The sequence below is a fragment of the Salmo salar genome, chromosome 12, assembly GCF_965601325.2.
Source record: "Salmo salar chromosome 12, fSalSal1, whole genome shotgun sequence".
Taxonomy (NCBI): Eukaryota; Metazoa; Chordata; class Actinopteri; order Salmoniformes; family Salmonidae; genus Salmo; species Salmo salar.
The window spans coordinates 32,007,789-32,022,181 of NC_138302.1; the positions used below are offsets into that span (position 1 = coordinate 32,007,789).

General features: G+C 41.6%; 1 protein-coding gene across 15 annotated transcripts in view; it reads left to right on the forward strand.

The window, feature by feature from the left end:
- LOC106564754 (trafficking kinesin-binding protein 1) overlaps positions 1-14,393 on the forward strand; it is a 43,644-nt gene that overhangs the window by 1,240 nt on the left and 28,011 nt on the right. For 13 of the 15 annotated variants that reach the window (XR_006757957.2, XR_006757958.2, XM_045691226.2 and 10 more), the window contains exon 2: positions 501-649. The gene's annotated coding sequence lies outside the window, so the exon portion shown is untranslated. Of the gene's footprint in view, positions 1-496; positions 650-9,504; positions 9,776-14,393 lie in introns of those variants that run through there. The other 2 variants (XM_045691227.2, XM_045691228.2) reach the window with 2 other exon arrangements.

The window sequence follows — 14,393 nt, forward strand, 5'->3', positions numbered from 1 at the left end:
TTTATCTTGGTTGGCTGCACGTCACTGGTTTGATTATGATCATATTTGACCATTATTGATTTGTTAATCAGTTATCTTCTACTTTAGAAAAACAGATTCATTATAATAGCTGTAGGTAATAAATGTTGAACTCTAGCGTAATAAACTAGTGCATGAGTAAGGCATTTGATTTGGCTAGTGGACAGCCGTGTGTAAAGCAGAAAGTGAGATGTCTGATTTGACTGCCGCAAATGAATGGGTCTAATCAGAGCACCAGACTGAGGCAGACAGTATGACAGACAGAGAGAGGGGAGAGGGAATTCCTTGCCTGCAGCTGCGATATGACAGGGTGTACAAGTGCTGACTCACAGACTGTCTTCCACTCTCATTCTCACACACACACACACTTTGTCTGTCACACACCCTCTCTTTCTGTCCCTCCCCAACTCTCCATTATAACCCTACCTCCTCCCGCCTTACCTCCCTCCCTCACTCTCTCGCTCCCTCTCTCCCTAAGGTAGCTGACAAGAGAAGCAGCAGCTGTAGAGGTCATTGGATTTGACTCGGGCTCACTCACTCTGGAGGAGAGACTGTCCTACCAACTGTACCTGCGTCCAATCAATGCAAGGATACTCCTAGCAGCAACAGGAAGTAACTGTCATTTACAACAGTAAGTGATATACTCAGTTAGTCAATAAATCGAATGACCTAATGTTATTAGCATTATTAGCATACCGTCTCTGTGTCTATGCTGCTGTAGTTAGCCTCTGACTCGGTTTGCGTTCATTATCCCTGAGAGAGCCGGCACAGAGGACTTCTGTGTTTATTCTTCTCCCCTCCCTGCAACTTTGTAATGTCAATACATTTGGGGCAGACTAAACTAATTGACTGGAAACTAGAGATGTGTGTGTGATAGAGATGTGTGTGTGATAGAGGTGTGTGTGTGTGTGTGATAGAGGTGTGTGTGTGTGATAGAGGTGTGTGTGTGTGTGTGTGTGTGTGTGTGTGTGTGTGTGTGTGTGTGTGTGTGATAGAGATGTGTGTGGGATAGAGAGGTGTGTGGGATAGAGGTGTGTGTGTGTGATAGAGACGTGTGTGTGTTTGTGTGCTTTCAGTCTAATGAAAACATTGCAAACATTGACCAGAAGCACAGTAAAGAGGTCTGTAATTTTGAAGATCATAGAGGCTGAGGTTCACTTCATAGCTGATGTGTTGTGTTGTCATGTGTGTATTGTTGGCCTTAGCTAGGTGGTGTAAGAGCCAGTCAAAAAGCCTTCAGAAGGACTGTAAGGCCTGTTGAACCACAGTACTTGCACGATGGGGTTAACATATACCAAGATACGATATTTCATTAACTGATGCTGGGGTTGTACTTTATCAACTGTTTAGATGTTATTATGATGGTATGGTTTATCTATCCTAAGGTTGTGGCTATGTTATTATAATGGCATGAGTTAGCTAATGTTGTGTCTATACCAATGCATTCCACCTGTTCTCTTGACTTGGGTGGCCTACATGGAAAATATTCAACATTTAGAAGTATAGGGAAATATGTGTCTGGTGTGTGAGAGGGCAAGTGTCTGAAAGGATTTATAGTTTACCTGGCGTGGTATGACTGACAAACATCTGAAGGAGCTTTGAGCCAGACAGAGCAGATGTCGTTGGCAGCCATTGCAGAACATGAGGTAGTGTGTGTGTGTGTGTGTGTGTGTGTGTGTGTGTGTGTGTGTGTGTGTGTGTGTGTGTGTGTGTGTGTGTGTGCAACACATTAATTTGTATTTGTGTGGGGCCACTTTAGGTTGATTATTGACCTGTGACAACTGCCTTGTGAGCTGGCACAGTGGTTTCAGTTTGTAATACCGTCTTCCTACTAAAAACGTAGAGAGAATGTAACACGGTATAGTCCTCCAAGGTATTTGTGCGGAGTCAAGTTAGGATGAGTCTGATTGCATGTTGTGTGAAAGTCTATTTTAGCCACGTCGTAACTGCAGCAGTTCACACTAGCGCAGACCAAATGTGTGCATGATAAAGGATATAGTGTGTGCATTGGCGTTCCCAACTACCCAAGCCATCAGTGTACTCTCTTCAAATGCAACCATATGGCTAAAATAGCAACTCTCTGTCTGTTAGCATATTAGAGGTAGAATGCCACTCTGTTAAGCTTGAATGGTCCTACTTGTCTTCTTAATGTCGAGTTGTGAATGACATTACGTTGATGAGAATTACAACTTGACAGACATAGTGATGACAGTGTGCGACTCTCAATCCTTCAACCTCTCATCACTTGTAGCTTGTGTTCACAGACTCTTGTCTCTCGCTACAGGGTGTGCAGGCTTTTGTTGCAGCCCAACACTTAAGTCAACTAATTCAACTGATCAAGGTCTTTACGAGTAGTAGATTGGTCCGGTCACGTCAGCGGGTATGTTAGAGCTGGGCTGGAACAAAAAGCCTGCACACCCTTTAGTGTATTAGCTCTGTAGCAGCAGGGCTAGTGACCTCTGTAGCAGCAGGGCTAGTGACCTCTGGTCTACACAGAGATTCAGCCGAGACCGAGAGTGTGTTGTTATTTAGGTTTAGGTATTTAAGGCCACTTTCTATTCACACCGTAGTTGGAGTCCAGATATAGCTGCTCCAGTTGTCTGGGTGACTAGTGGGTTGTATAAATAACCGGTCTCTGTCCAAGTAAAGGTTCTCCTGATACAGTGCTGTTGTCTCTCTCTCTCTCTCTCTCTCTCTCTCTGTCTCTGTCTCTGTCTCTGTCTTTGTCTCTCTCTCTGTCTCTCCCCCCTCTTTCTTTGTCCACTTTCCCATGCTCTGTTTTATTCATTAGCTTGGAACAAATCTTCTGGATAGAAGAGGTCTGTGTTGTATCTCTCTCTCTCTCATCCACTCTCCTGTTTTGTCTTTCTCTCATACTATACCAAGTGTTTCCTCATTCATTCCTCATGTGGAGCGTTATATCTCACCTCATATCCTGCCTTTTGTCATGACTCATGACAGGCTTGGTGATTTGCATTTTGCCTCGGTTTGTACCTGATCAAGGCCCTGCTCTTATGATCATGTCAATAGTATCTGTGGCTTCATCTCTGTAGATCCAGAGGCTTCAACGTTTGTCCAGACTTTGGTTTTGTCTGTACCATCCATATGATCTAAAAGAGACACAGGCATAACAACAGATGGCATATAGACATCACAAGTCATTTTCAAAGTATCCAAACAGTGCGTATTGGTAGATAGGCAGAACTATGAGAATAACTGAAATGTCACAGTGGAAATGCACAAACAATGATCTTCAAATGCTTTGTCCTACTCCTTTCCCCCTCTATTCCTGTACCAGAGTTAAAACAATATACATTTAAGAGACGCCACACCTTTATCAGTGAGGTGGTTGATAGAGTGGGTCTTTATGGGAAATAGTACAATGAGGAAGTTAATGGTTAACCGAACAGTGCTCCCAGTTTGAGTTAATGGAGATTGCAGTGTTTGGGGTAGACCGATTATGATTATTGGAGGACCAAAAAAAGCAGATACTGATTAATCAGACAATTTTTTTGTAACATTTTTTTTATTTTTATATATATATTTGTAATAATGACAATTACAACAATACTGAATGAACACTTTTATTTTAACTTAATATAATACATAAATAAAATCAATTTAGTCTCAAATAAATAATGAAACATGTTTAATTTGGTTTAAATAATGCAAAAACACAGTGTTGGAGAAGAAAGTACAATTTGTGCCATGTAAAAAAAAAAAGCTAACGTTTAAGTTCCTTGTTCAGAACATATGAAAGCTGGTAGTTCCTTTTAACATGAGTCTTCAATATTCCTAGTTAAGAAGTTTTAGGTTGTAGTTATTGTAGGAATTATAGGACTATTTCTCTCTATACCATTTGTATTTCATATATTTGACTATTGGATGTTCTTATAGGCACTATAGTATTGCCAGCCTAATCTCTGGAGTTGATAGGCTTGAAGTCATAAACAGCGCTGTGCTTCAAGCATTGTGAAAATCTGCTGGCAAACGCAGGAAAGTGCTGTTTGAATGAATGCTTACAAGCCTGATGCTGCCTACCACTGCTCAGTCAGACTGCTCTATCAAATATCAAATCATAGACTTAATTATAATATAATAAACACACAGAAATACGAGCTTTAGGTCATTAATATGGTTAAATCTGGAAACTATCATTTCGAAAACAAAAAGTTTATTCTTTCAGTGAAATACGGAACCGTTCCGTATTTTATAGAACGGATGGCAACCCTAAGTCTAAATATTGCTGTTACATTGCACAACCTTCAATGTTATGTCATAATTACGTAAAATTCTGGCAAATTAATTACGGTCTTTGTTAGGAAGAAATGGTCTTCACACAGTTCGCAACGAGCCAGGCGGCCTAAACTTCTGCATATACCCTGATTCTGCTTGCGCTGAACGCAAGAGGAGGGACACAATTTCCCTAGTTAATATGGCCTGCTAATATGAATTTCTTTTAAGTAAATATGCAGGTTTAAAAAAATATATACTTGTGTATTGATTTTAAGAAAGGCATTGATGTTTATGGTTAGGTACATTGGTGCAACGATTGTGCTTTTTTCACAAATGTGCTTTTTTTAAATCATCACCCGTTTATCGAAGTTGAAGTAGGCTGTGATTCGATGATACATTAACAGGCACTGCATTGATTATATGCAACACAGGACAAGCTAGTTAAACTAGTAATATCATCAACCATGTGTAGTTAACTAGTGATTATGTTAAGATTGATTGTTTTTTCTAAGTTAAGTTTAATGCTTGCTAGCAACTTACCTTGGCTCCTTGCTGCACTTGCGTAACAGGTGGTCAGCCTGCCACGCAGTCTCCTCGTGGATTGCAATGTAATCGGCCATAATCAGCGTCCAAAAATGCTGATTACTGATTGTTAGGAAAACTTGAAATCGGCCCTAATTAATCGGCCATGGCGATTTTAATCGGTCGACCTCTAGTTTGGGGGACGTTGCTTTATAGGGATGAGAGCTAAGCGTCTGTTAGAAGACCTATGTAGACAGGGTGTGATAGATGTGATGTCATCTGTTGGATGGGATGGTGTGTGTCAGTTTGTCTTCAAAAAAGAGAATGTGTTAAACATTTTTAGTTATTTAGCAGACGCTCTCATCCAGAGCGACTTATAGTTGTGAGTGCATACTTTTTCATACTTGTTCGTACCGGTCCCCCGTGGGAATCGAACCCACAACCCTGGTGTTGCAAACGCCATGCGCTACCAACTGAACCACATGGGACTATATGTCACAGCAGTCTGTTTACAGGGCCGTTGACTTTGTCAGCGGTTTTAATCTGGTTAGCGATAGCAGGGGAAGCATCTTGCAGCCACGGCGGCTGCTGATGGGAAAATATTAGGCTTTGAGGGAATTGAGAGGAATTTAGAACATATATCACGTTCCTCGTCCTCTGAGAAGCTTGAATTAGTTTTTTTGTATTGGAATCAGGAAACTCCGCTTACTTTAAAGGTAGACTCAGCGATATAACGTCGATGCAGAAAGTAAACAGCACAGTGGGCCAATTTCCGCAACAACTGAGAGCGTTGAAGTGTGAGGCTCAACTTCTCTGCTGTTTTGGTGCCCTGTCTACCACGCTTTAACAGCATGATGCGAACCCGTGCACATGTGCAGAAACTGTGTGTGACCGTGTGAGAGCGAAGTCTTGCATCTCACTTATCTCAATATCTGCGGTGCTGCTCGCGGCGACGTCATTTCGCTGAGTCTACCTTTTAAATTGAGATATAATTTAGTCGTAATTGCCTTGTGACTTGATGAATCAGGTTTGTATTGAAGGCAGTTCAGCCATGGTAAGTGTGCAGAAGGTCTCGTAGGCAATGTTTATTGTTTGGGGAGTGAACACTGTCTAGATACTCAACTGATACAACACAGCAGCTTATCTCTGACCATGAGACAGTGGCTAAGGTCATCTCATCAGTTGAAATGTCTCTGCATACTCCTCACCCACCTCAACCCATGTTGTCTGGCTGCTTGGCTCCAGAGATGTGTATTGTATTTAATTACTTACTAAGGCCTTTTACTCCTTCTGGGTCATAGGCCATGACTATTTTAACAGTTAATTTTCTGCTTTTTATTAGTATAGTGTGTTGACTAATTATTGTCTTTTCTCAGAGGTTTGGTGGGTTTTCGGTATCTTTCCCGCAATTTTAGTTTCAAGGCTGACCTAGTAGGAACTAATGTTACCTGTTCTATTTTGGGGGGCACTTCTATGGCCGTGTCTACACTCAACACTTACATGCGGCTTCTGCTATCAGAATACGAAGATCGTATTGAAAAGTACGGGTCTAGACGCATAAAAGTCGCACTGTGGTCTGGGATGCATTGTGTGCGGGTTTCTCCTCAGTCTGGATGCAATCAGGCTACCAAAAGCGTACACAGTGGGTGACGTCATCAGCACTCCGCCTATAAGTCTCCAGAAAATGTGTGTTTTGGTACTGAGAGGCACCTTTTCATTATAACGCTGGAGGAAACACGTTCCTAGTGTGTGAGGCAGGGGCGGAAATCGCGGGGGGGACGGGGGGACACGACCCCCCCATCCTGGGAAAAATATCATTTGTCCCCCCCAATATATCACTGAAACATAACTATGTAATTTAAATAATATTAATAATACGCAATGAAAGCAATTGTGCTGATTATAGACACTTAATAGCGCGTTTTCAAGTTTCAAAAGATTGCGACCCCCCCCACCCCTTTCCTCACAATGGTTTGATCCACTGGCAAGGTAATAGAGGGGTCGTAGCCACTGTCTGAAAGGCACTCAATGAACGTAACTGACGTGAGGTTAATCCAGTCAATCGCGCACACACACTAGCTGAATATGCAGAGCTAGCGCGCAAATATGAACTATTAAGCTAGCTAGTACCTATTCCATTTATGTGGCCTCGTCAAAGATGGAATCTTTGCTATCGTCAATTTATTCCGAGATCAGCATGCAGATGATGTAAGTTAGTGCTTCAAAGTCCCTGTGATAAGGTTAGCGATAAACTGAAGTCCAAACTGAACAGAACCACACTCTCTTCTACCATTGTCTTAAATATATTTAATGGTCTCGTTGCAAAAGCTAAATTGTCGCAAGGGAACTTTTATTTATTTATTTTATTTAACCCGGGTAGCAAAGATTATAGCAAACACCACTGAAACAGAATTGGTGCTCGCTAGCTTTGCAAATTCAGCTATTGTTGGAAGCCAGCCAATATGAAACAAACTATTAAAATTACAAAAGGTTGCAGCATATGTTGTGGAAATGGTGAACTCATACAGCTGTCAACTCTTGTCATTTTAATCAGTTTCACATTTGCTAGCTACCTTTTAGATCGAAGCCCAAATAGAATGATAAAAGATAAGATGATAGAAGCCCATCTCCTACTGTAAATAACCTACACACTGTGTGTGTGTGTAGCCAGCCAGCCAGGTAGAAAAATGGCAGAAAAATAAAAGACGGACATCAGAGTATTTTTCAGTACACCAAAACGCAAAGTAAGAACCCTAGTAGCCTAATATCTCAAAGACTAGTTGATAAAATGTTCATAAGAAAGAAATGAAATTCTAATGGAAATGTTTCACAATGATGTCATTAGGCAGAGCAGGCAACAGATGGCACACAGACAGCAGAGTTGGGGACAGATATGCAGGGACAGACTGGCAGAGACAGGGAGTCTCAGGTAAGTTTGTTGAGTCTTTGTTTGGCAACATTATGAAAGGTTCTCCATTTTTTTTACTTGTAAAATAGGAACATAATTGGAAAATGCCATGGATACCCCCACTCTCAACTTAAACTGGTGACTGAACTAAGATTTGTTAAAGGCAATGGTATTGCTGTTGTGAGTAGTTGTGTAGTTTTGGGTACCGGTAGTTAGGAGTACGGCAAACACCTTATTTCTTTGGTTCCTCAATATACATTTACCATATTACAATGTAGGCTATGTGTTACAGCACTACTTTTGGTGTCCCCCTCAGGAATTGCTCTTGAGAAAATTTCATGTAATTGTCCCCCCCAAAGTTGATATCAGATTTTCGCCCCTGGTGTGAGGAGCATGTTTGCTGGCCTCAAATGCTAGCCAGCTAGTTAATAGTTAGAAAAACTATTTTTATTTTGGCTAAAGTTATGCTATCCTGTTTGCAATCCCTTTAGTTATGCTAGTGGTTGTGTTATCATATTTAGCCTATCCTACCGTTTGCAGAATGCGTACTGGCATTTTAATATAGTGCGGGAAAAGGTAATCCGGACACAATGTGGACATGGTGGACACATTTAAGTGTAGATGCATGATGTGTTTGGAATTCCATGATCAGAATTCCATAGTCAGAATAGAAACACTGCATTAACTGTCAAGTCTAGACACGGCCATACGGGAGCGTCACTCCAAAATGAGGCCACTATAAGTAGCCTGAACCCCAATCATTAGGAAGGTTTTAATCTCGTCACCCAGAACTACATTTCGTGTGCATGCTGGCTGGTCAGCTCCTTGATTTAAGCCTATCAGGAGAGACTATATAGGCTACTATCTCATGGCAGTATTAAATAATGAAATGGTGAGTATCGTTCAAGTACTAGTTTATCTACCTTCCTATCTATCTGATCTCATTATCCCATAGTGCCCTCACTGCCCTCCCTGGCCACCACAGTAATGGACTGTGTGGCACTACTTGAAGTAAATGAGGCCAGTTATGGGGTCAGTTACACTCTCAGTGAAAGAACGTTGAAGTTCTTGGATGGAAGCCCTGTCCGGGTTCAGAAAACAAGTTTCATCACTGATGCATTGTATATTAGCTTGTGTGGGGGGTGATCTGGCTTAGATTTACTAAAGCGATCTCAGAGGTGTACTTTCCTCTTTCTTGTTGTTATGTGGAAGTTTTAAATTGTTTGACTTTGATTGTTCTAGCTTTTCCTGTTCCCTCTGGGGGGGAAAAGGTACAGATTTCACTCCAGTGCAAAAGGTCTTGTAAATCCTGCCCCATTTTAGTACAGAGCCTTTCTCTGGTTTGTGTAAAAGCTTCTACCTTTGAAGTTGATACTTACCATTTGAATAAAATCCCTTCTGGCAGAGGCATCAGTTGGGCTTCGTCACATGACCAAACTGTTTCCCGGGCGACTATGGGTCCAGAGTCCTTGGCCCTATCAGCCAATTAGAGGCGAGATTTGCATTTGACAAGCTTCTCCCTCTCAGCCGGTTTGCAAATTCTGATTTGTTATTTAATCTGGTGGTGACAGGCTAAATCGAGTGTGACCCATTCATCTCTTTCTTTCCTCTTTCCTAAGTACCCTTCTCTCAAGGGCCCCTCTCCTCCTGTGCCCTCGCGCACCATCTCAGTTTGCCCCCTCTTTCCTACCCCCTCCCTTCCCACTTTCCTAAGTACTGTACCCTGCAAGTGTCCCTCCTCCCTCCTCAACTGTCACCATCTGTCTATTTTCTACCCCCTCCCTCGCTTCTTTCTGTAACACCCTCGTCTGCCCTTCCTTCCTCTCTCGTTCCTGTGTGACTCCACACACGTACACACCCCTTCTGAACGGCCAAAGAGCACCAAAGACCGGCTCTTCCAACCGGCCTGGACGAGTTCAACGTGAGTCCTCTGGAAGGTCAGTCAGACTCAGAAGGACATCCATTAGAGTTAAAGAGTTACACTTATACATGACTTATTGAAGTTCAATCGGAAAAGACGCCTTATTAATCCTTCACCTTTGGCGCTGCTCATCTTGGATGAACGGCCCAATGCAACTATAACACATTAAGGTAACGTTTTAACTTCTCATTTACATTAGGAAAGTAGTTTGCGATCCTTGAAATTCAGATTGAAGTAACTTTCTGTGTTTGAGTTAAACCATGTAGCATACTGCTGTGCAGTCCACATTTCTCAAGAGTAACTTGTGTAGGCTACACAAAAACTAGCCTGTATGTTTGATTATATCCTTATGGATATACTGTACAGAACACATCCTCAGGGATCAGAGGTTTTTGGCTTTGTCCTTAGTGGTCCAGTCTTCCGCACCCCACTGTGTGTTTGTCTAGATAACTGGACAATTGTTTTCTCACAGTTCCTGTAAATTCTCTGCACTGTTAATTTGCTGGCAGATCTGGGGAGCGAGGGCCTAGTGGAGCCCAGGGTTGTACAATGGGCACACTGGGCAGCGTAACAGGGTCTTTCCCTTGGCATTCTGCCTGGCCCAAAGACAACCACACAGAGAAAGAGACGGCGAGATGGCCAATAACCATACTCACTGGTGACCCCCTCTAAATGGGATACAAGGCTGCGCTTGGCTGGGTAGTTAATAGACCCACAATGTTACAATACAATGCCTGCCAACTTGGCCTTGGCAGCATGTAGATATGACAGATAAAGATACGACATGTCTTTGTTTGTGTGTGTGTGCGCGCGCGCATGGGCACGCTCCATTTGTTTTGTGTGTGAGACTGTGTGCTGCAGGTTAGTTGAGTGCCATTACAAAATGCCAATTGATTCCCCTCAATATCTTTTTATTTGTCATTTAAGACGTGGGAATAAGACATTTATAATTGTATAATAACATGATATTTTGGATTGCATCCATGCACCCTTATTTAGCATTCTAGTGAAAACACAAGTACTACTACCAGACATTATGCATCATGGTGGTGGGGGTGGATACAGTAAAAGCCAGACCTAGAGTATGTATACGACCCTGCTGCTCCCTCTGACAGCTGTAAGTGGAGGGAATGGATGGATGTGGCAGGAGTGACCAGAGCAATACACTCAGTTAATTAAGGAGGTTGGAGAGGCGGAGGAGAGGAGGAGAGATTGTCATTCTCATCTGTCTCTTGAGTGGGTGTGTGGCGAGCTGCACACAGCTGAGTTGTTTTTATTTATTTAACCTTTATTTATGTAGGCAAGTCAGTTTAGAACAAAATCTTATTTTCAATGACGACATAGGAACAGTGGGCTAACTGCCTTGTTCAGGGGCAGAACGACTAATTTTTACCTTGTCAGCTCAGGGATTCGATCTTGCAACCTTTCAGTTACTAGTCCAACGCTCTAACCACTAGGCTACCTGCAGTGTGTGTGTGTGTGTGTGTGTGTGTGTGTGTGTGTGTGTGTGTGTGTGTGTGTGTACGCGCTTGAACGCTTGTGCATGTGTGTGTGCACGCTTGTGCGTGTGTGTGTGCACGCTTGTGCCACATGTTTTGTCTATCCACATGCACGGTCAGTGCTTTGTTAACCCAATAGTCCTCATATAATATTTCCTTGACTCAGAATGCAATACATAGCTAATTTATTGTATGATATCCATTGTCCTTTACCACTGACCTTGATATTGCCTAGGTCTGATGTATCCAAACTAGAGGTCGACCGATTATGATTTTTCAATGCCGATACCGATTATTGGAGGACCCAAAAAACCTATACTGATTAATCGGGCGATTTAATAAAATAAAATAAAAAGTATTTATTTGTAATAATGACAATTACAACAATACTGAATGAACACTTATTTGAACTTAATATAATACATCAATAAAATCAATTTAGCCTCAAATAAATAATGAAACATGTTCAATTTGGTTTAAATAATGCAAAACAAAGTGTTGGAGAAGAAAGTAAAAGTGCAATATGTGCCATGTAAGAAAGCTAACGTTTAAGTTCCTTGCTCAGAACATGGGAACATATCAAAGCTGGTGGTTCCTTTTAACATGAGTCTTCAATATTCCCAGGTAAGAAGTTTTAGGTTGTAGTTATTTTAGGAATTATAAGACTATTTCTCTCTATACCATTTGTATTTCATATACCTTTGACTATTGGATGTTCTTATAGGCACTTTAGCATTGCCAGTGTAACAGTATAGCTTCCGTCCCTCTCCTCGCTCCTACCTGGGCTCGAACCAGGAACACATCGACAACAGCCACCCTCGAAGCAGCGTTACCCATGCCGAGCAAGGGGAACAACTACTCCAAGTCTCAGAGCGAGTGACATTTGAAACGCTATTAGCGCGCACCCCGCTAACTAGCTAGCCATTTCACATCGGTTACACCAGCCTAATCTTGGGAGTTTATAGGCTTGAAGGGGTGGGTATAATTTGTGGAACGTTCCAACAGGAATCTGTTCCAAAAAACGTAAAGTAAAAGGTTGCCAACCAACAACGCATACAAAGTAGCAACGCATACAAACCTAGCTAACTAGCTGCTGAATAGGCATCAACTCACCATGTAGCTTATTCTTACTGTTTGTCCGTAGGCAACCAGAGTGAGGACAGACATTTTTCGTAATAAACGTGATGAGTGAAAAATGCAATGAAATAGACCACTCCCTACCCGGTATCTTATTCTGCCGCTATACAACTTTGTATGCGTTGTTTTTTGGCAACCTTGTTATTTACGAAGTTTTTGGAATTCCTGTTGGAACGTTCCAAAAATTATATTAAATTATAGTTGATAGGCTTGAAGTCATAAACAGCGCTGTGCTTCAAGCATTGTGAAAAGCTGCTGGCAAACACAGGAAAGTGCTGTTTGAATGAATGCTTACGAGTCTGCTGGTGCCTACCACCGCTCAGACTGCTCTATCAAATCATAGACTTAATGATAATATAATAAACACACAGAAATACGAGCCTTAGGTCATTAATATGGTCGAATCCGGAAACTATCATCTCGTTTTTTCTTTCAGTGAAATACGGAACCGTTCCGTATTTTATCTAACGGGTGGCATCCCCAAGTCTAAATATTCCTGTTACATTGCACAACCTTCAGTGTTATGTCATAATTACGTAAAATTCAGGCAAATTAGTTCGCAACGAGCCAGGCGGCCCAAACTGTTGCATATACCCTGAGAAGTGACACAATTTCATGTTAGCAGGCAATATTAACTAAATATGCAGGTTTAAAAAGATATACTTGTGTATTGATTTTAAAGAAAGGCATTGATGTTTATGGTTAGGTACATTGGTGCAACGACAGTGCTTTTTTCACAAATGCGCTTGTTAAATCAACACCCGTTTGTCGAAGTAGGCTGTGATTCAATGAGAAATTAACAGGCACCGCATCGATTATATGCAACGCAGGACACGTTAGATAAACTAGTAATATCATCAACCATGTGTAGTTAACTAGTGATTATGTTAAGATTGATCGTTTTTTATAAGGTAAGTTTAATGCTAGCTAGCAACTTACCTTGGCTTCTTGCTGCCCTCGCGTAACAGGTGGTCAGCCTGCCATGCAATCTCCTCGTGGTGTGCAATGTAAGGCAGGTGGTTAGAGTGTTGGACTAGTAACCGGAAGGTTGCAAAAAACGAATCCTCCCTGAACAAGGCAGTTAACCCCCGTTCCTAGGCCGTCATTGAAAATAAGAATGTGTTCTTAATCTGACTTGCCTAGTTAAATAAAGGTGTACAAAAAAATAAATGATAATAATCGGCAAATCGGCAGTCAAAAATACAGATTACTTGAAATCGGCCCTGATTAATCGGTCGACCTCTAATCCAAACACTAACAACTGCAATATGACAATAAAACTAGATGTATCAATTATTTAGAGTTCCATCAATAAACTATGGCTACTTTTCTGTCCATTGTTAGAATGTCCTGAATCCCCCCCCCCCCCCCCCCCCCCCCCCATTTTCTCTTTGAATTACGTCACTAGCCAGGCTATTCAGTTACAGAACGATGGCCTGCAGCATTTCCTGGCAGACATGTAGGTGAATTGATATGCCTTATGAAGAGGGACACTCATGTTTCTCTTTGCTTTTGTGAACAGTATGAATTAGCATTTACTCTAATACTATAATACAGGTTGCAGCTAGCCTTAGCACGCGGTCCTAGTTGGAATGTACAACACTTTGTGTTGTGCCTCGTCAAGCTTTGTTTAGTAACTGTGTTGGTTTAAATGTCATAAGGTGGTGTGTTGTGCTCCGGTTGTAACTTGATCTGTGTGTAGCTAGGGTAACTCTAGCTTTCTGACCCTAAAAACTCTGGAGAAAGGCCAAGCCTAGTGAGACAATTGGAGCATACATGGCACTGTACATGGCTTTAAAAAGATGCTTGTAAATTCGTGGTTCAAGTCTCTGAACTTAAACGTGACCTATATCTGTATGTCTTTTAACCAGGCTGTTATAGAAAATGAGAGCATCATTTCAGTATCTCACCTGGAAAAACCGGTGAAATGCATTACATTAAAGGGATGAGAGTTTTCTTGATACATTCATATTTGATGGCATTCCATGTTCAAACGTAAAACGGCATTTAATGTTATGCCATTCCGTACTAAAACGTAAAAGACTATGATGTTGATGAATTAAAGACAATCGGTTTGAATTCATCTTTCTAACCAGGTTTCCATCCAACCTTTTTATGTGAGTAAATGACATGTTGAATAAAACATTTTTAA